The following is a 6,000-nucleotide window of genomic DNA, read 5'->3' as shown; positions in this document are numbered from 1 at the left end:
GTTGCTACTACGCTACTCCAACCAACTCCCTTACAGTAAATTAATTTGAATAGTTTATATGATTGAAATGTTTAGAGGATATGCAGAAGTAAAATACAGCTTCTTCCACTGAGATCTGTGTGTTAGTATTTCAGAACAATATTCACCAATAGTGTTGGACCCAGAAGGAATTTTGGAATTTGAAATTGATACAACTTGAAGTAGCTGAATGCATTCATTCATTAGAAGAGGTGTCCATAAACATTTGGACACATTGTGTATTCTGGGTGTGTGTTTTTCAACCCCATAATGCCTCACTGCTCTTCTCCTCAGGGAATCAGTGAGGTCTATCTGCAGCATCACAGTAGAATAGAGCCTTCACTGAGTGACTGGATTATGACCTGTGTGTAGAATGGTGTGACATCATCAGCCAGATCACACACCTGCTCTTTACTTCCTGTGTTTTCCTGAACAGAGAAGACCATTTTCTTCACCCTCAACTTTAGAAGAAACATGTTTCACAGATTCTCTCCAGCCGGACTGTCCAGGTAGGCCTGGGCCTTTGATTTTTAAGGCTGTCAGATGTAAAAATCCAACAATGATGCAAAATAAACATCATATTGTCTCCAACCTGTGTGATCCACAGACTCCATGACCAAGGATCTGTGCAGCACTTTGAAGTCAGCTTCTACTGCCGTGGTGTTGACCCATCTATTATTAGCTCATACGATCCTCTGACTGAAGCATCTCCCTCTACGTCATCTGAGTCCTTCATACTCCAAGATGAGAAGCCCTATGATGCCAGCTGCAGGCCGCTGTAGACAGCTGCCCATGCCAACATACAAGGTCCGATGTGTCTGATCACCACATAGTAGAGCCACATAGTAAAGGTGAAGACCCACCAGAACTTCAGACTTATGTTGGAACTCCATTTCCATCACTTCGATGGAATAAGAACTTACATAGTAATGAAGGAATGACCCCCTGGCCTGGACTGGAAGCTTTTTATGATCCTGATAAGGATGTATATTCCTCAGCTTCACTTTCAGGTGACGATGAACCACATGCCTTTGGTGGTTTGATCAGTGATGCACTGCCTGAGGATGTTCTGGTCAGTTCATCATGTTCATGCATGGATGAGGACAGATGCTACTGTGACTTTGTGTCCCTTTGGTACATGCCAGGTAGCCACGACTACTACAGGTGTTCGCAAAATACACACGGCAGGATGTCAAGCGAGTTATGGGATGAGTGGTGGGAAAAATTCAGAAAATCACATTGTCTGATTTTTAAAGAATTTATTTGCAAATAATGGTGGAAAATAAGTATTTGGTCATTAACAAAAGTTCATCTCAATACTTTGTTATATATCCTTTGTTGGCAATGACAGAGGTCAAACGTTTTTTGTAAGTCTTCACAAGGTTGGCACACACCGTTGCTGGTATGTTGGCCCATTCCTCTATGCAGATCTCTTCTAGAGCAGTGATGTTTTGGGGCTGTCGGCTAGGCCACTCCAGGACCTTGAAATACTTCTTATGAAGCCACTCCTTTGTTGCCCTGGCAGTGTGCTTGGGATCATTGTCATGCTGAAAGACCCAGCCACGTTTCATCTTCAATGCCCTTGCTGATGGAAGAAGGTTTGCACTCAAAATCTCACAATACATGGCCCCATTCATTCTTTCATGTACACGGACCAGTCGTCCTAGTCCCTTTGCAGAGAAACAGCCCCAAAGCATGATGTTGCCACCCCCCATGCTTCACAGTTGGTATGGTGTTCTTTGGATGCAACTCAGAATTCACTCTCCTCAACGAGTTGTGTTTGTACCAAACAGTTCTACTTTGGTTTCATCTGACCATAAGACATTCTCACAAAACTCTTCCGGAACATCCAAATGCTCTCTAGCAAACTTCAGACGCGCCCGGATTTGTACTGGCTTAAGCAGGGGAACACGTCTGGCACTGCAAGATCTGAGTCCCTGGCGGCGTAGTGTGTTACTGACGGTAGCCTTTGTAATGTTGGTCCCAGCTTTCTGCAGGTCATTCACTAGGTCCTCCCATGTGGTTCTGGGATTTTTGCTCACCGTTCTTTGGATCATTTTGACCCCACGGGCTGAGATCTTGCGTGGAGCCCCTGATCGAGGGAGATTAGCAGTGGTCTTGTAGGTCTCCCATTTTCTGATTATTGCTCCCACAGTAGATTTCTTCACACCAAGCTGCTTGCCTATTGCAGATTCAGTCTTCCCAGCCTGGTGCAGGTCTACAATTTTGTTTCTGTCCTTCGACAGCTCTTTGGCCTTCACCATAGTGGAGTTTGGACTGTGACTGTTTGATGTTTTTGGCAGTTGTCTTTTATATTGTTAATGAGTTCAAACAGGTGCCATTAATACAGGTAATGAGTGGAGGACAGAGAAGCCTCTTAAAGAAGTTGTTACAGGTCTGTGACAGCCAGAAATCTTGCTTGTTTGTAGGTGACCAAATTCTTTTTTTTTTACCATTATTTGCAAATAAATTCTTAAAAAATCTGACAATGTGTTTTTCAGAATTCTTTTCCTCATTTTGTCTCTCATAGTTAAGGTCTACCTATGATGTCAATTACAGGCCTCTCTCATCTTTTTAAGTGGGAGAACTTGCACAATTGGTGACTGACTAAATACTTTTTCCCCCACTGTATAGATAACATATATATATATATATATATATATATATATATATATATATATATATATAGCATATGTTTAGAATGAATTCTGCCCAGATCATTGGAGATTGGGCGCCTATAGCAGCTTGTTTTAAGTGGTTTGCCATGTTTAGTGTTGTTGAAGGATGAGGGAGTTTCTGCAGACAGAGCTTGCATTTAAGTTTGTCAGCATTCTCCTTCAAAAATGCATCCATGCTTTAGACCTTTTCTGAAATTTTCTGTTATTGCTAGTCTAACTTACCGCCCCCTCCACCTCAGCTTCAGCTTGCCTCAACAGTGATCCACCAGAACACGTAGATTTTCTTTCAGCAAGCACACCAGATAGCCCTGTCAGAGTATAAAAACATATTTCTGATACCCTTATTTACAATTCCACCTTAAAACGTAATCCTTGTGCAAAAACCTTCTCAACTGCTCGACTCACTGAGTTTACAAATAAAGAGTGCAGTACTAAGATGTTTGAGTCTGACTAGGTGATCTGTCAGCGCGTGGTTGTGAAGTCTTTTGTTTTGATCCACAGCTCTCATAAGGACTCTCCCCTCGTGTCTGAAGCTGCGCTACACTGTGGTTCTAACTGTATGTGGCTTGCTGCTGGGAACACTCAGCCTTCATTATCCTGAAGTAAGATCACATCACTATTTCACACATCAGGTGTGAAATAGAGATGGCACACTGCCAGTTTCTCTTTTCTGGAACTGATTTTTGGTTTTGCTCTAACTACTTAAACACTTCATTACCCCATAGGGAAAAAACACCGCTAACATCACATCACACAGTGTGAGTGTGTGCTGCTTCAGGATAGATTAGTTTTCAGTCTGAAATGCAATCCAGCATTTTATGCAGATGTTGGGTCAATGTGCATAGCCATCCACACTGATATATGCCATATCTGTTTAAAAAGAAAGATTGAAGAGGAAGATGCTGTTATTTTGATATAATATTCTAAATCCTGTTCATTTCTAACTTATCTCTGTGTTTATAACAACATATTTCCACTCTTATTAAGGCCACAAAAAATGTCAGGTCTTTAAGAAAAAAAAGAGTTTTGTATGGCTTACATGATTTATCAGCCTGCAGTTTGTGTAGTTTGTGTAAAACCACAACTATCCGTTCTAGGTCTGAATCTGAGATAGCTCTGCAGTGTACAACAAAACAAAATCAATGCATTTTTGAAAATTAGTTAAACTGAGAGTAAAATACTGCATGGACATATAAAACTGTGCATTTATGTGATATCACATATATTAGATCTGGGCAATATGACAGTATTTTATTGTATCATGATAAATTTTGTTACTGTGATAATATGTCTATTATGGGGTCTTTTCCTCCATAATAAGTATATGGAGGAGACTGTTAGTGCTTAATAAACACTGATCAGCTGCAGGTTTCATTACTAACAGTGTAATTAGACTGGTTAAATTAGAACAGTACAGCAGATGTATTGTGATAAATATAGTGTATAAAGTATATAGTCTTTAAATATCGTGATGTAGTATTTCTATCATATCACCCAGCCCTAACATATATTCATATCTCCAAAATAGAAACTTTATGCAAGAAGGAGAAAACCTTAAAGTCAGTGTAAAAAGATGACATTTTAAGTCATTTTGTTGCATTTCTGTTGGTGAAATGTAACACAATGTAAAGAACAAAAATGGAAAAATCAAAAATGTAAATCCCAGATTTTTGTGTGGCAACAGTGATATTCTAGACTCTACTAGACACTCCTCTGAATGTTTTATCTCTCAGTGTCACTGGTTTAAATGTATAACCGCTCTGTCAGATGACACCTTGGTGTCTCCTTTTCTTCCAGGTCAGTTACTACACAGAAGAGATAGCAAACATCGGCCCCCGACTCCTACTACTCCTACTATTATCTTTAGCTGTGCTTTTGAGATTCACCCACACGTTCCAGAAGTCTCTTATACAGGTAAGAATGTTCTAGAGTCTACAATAACAGAGCATTGCCATCTGTGTTTAAGAACATTGGTCATTTTTTGTAAAACAGTACTTGTATATGTTCTCCCCCTATATGGCTCTCGGCTGACAAGAATCTAAGCAGCATTAAGTGAGAAATATACAAATATACACAAGCTCTAAGAGACAGAACTGTCACTGAAAGTGAAAGAAGCATGTGGACAAAGACGATAGTGTAATACATTTGCAGGATTTTACGCAAATATGGCCCGGGTGCCACAGCGTTGCACAGTTCTGGTGAGCAATGTCCTGTCCGCTTCACCCAAGTCACCAAGTGCTGGTTCTGCCGTGGTGTGCCAAGACACTGTTTTGCCTATTATGGCTAGTGGAGCATCAACATGATATATTAGCCCTGTAGCTCCAGTGTGAAAGTAAAGACACATGACATGGCTGATCAATTGCATCTGGGCTAATTTACATATGTGATGTATTCAAACTTGTTTAGGTATAAGTCCATGTTTAATGTTAAATTTGTCCTTTTTTTGGGCAGATTCTGATTCTTGCTGTACCTGGGTTTTTACTCAGCGCCTGTCTGACCGGGGTCTTTACAGTGTAGTTGTATAACCACACTTGGGATTGGTCTGTTGGAATGATGTTTGGCGCAATCATTAGCACCATTGATCCCGCAACATCAACAGCTGAATTGCACAGCTTGGGTATGTTCCTGCAATTATATAATCTAATCTATAATCTATAATCATCATCAAATAAAGATGATGTCAGGACAATATGAGATCTATGAGTATCTATGAGTGTTAACAATTTGATATATATTTAAATATGAATGTATACTAATGTGTGTATCTACCTATCATATAATGATAGGTAGATATAATGATGATAATCATAATGATAATATGCTGCTTCAGTAGTTCCGCACTCGTCCACCATCTTTCCTACTGCTGCTTTGCAGCAACCGCATTGTGGTCCATTTGGCCAAAAGTAGACTGCATCAGGGGTTCACTGGTTTTATAGTGCATAGCGCTAGAACACGAGAGGGAGTGTATTATCATGGATAACATAGACGAGTTAACGAATGCTGTAGATCATTACAGCCCTGATGTTATTTGGGATAACACATGACCTTGAATGGCTAAGCATCTGATTCTGATAACAGAGAGCGATTTGTTGTTTAGTGATGGAACTCCCTTCATCATGTTTAAAATGTTTAAAGACCTGGCCATCGGTCATGGCCACATTGATGGTAGTCTTCATATCTTCATAAATATATCTATATCTCTTCAGTTGTTTCAGCTTCCTGAATATAGCTGTATTTTTGTCCCCAGTGACTCATTTGGCTGTGAAACTGATGGTGAAAGTTTTGGGGACTCCTCTTCTGGGAT

This window comes from Salminus brasiliensis, chromosome 21, assembly GCF_030463535.1.
Source record: "Salminus brasiliensis chromosome 21, fSalBra1.hap2, whole genome shotgun sequence".
In the NCBI taxonomy this organism is placed as follows: domain Eukaryota; kingdom Metazoa; phylum Chordata; class Actinopteri; order Characiformes; family Bryconidae; genus Salminus; species Salminus brasiliensis.
Note: the sequence above shows the minus strand (reverse complement) of the source record.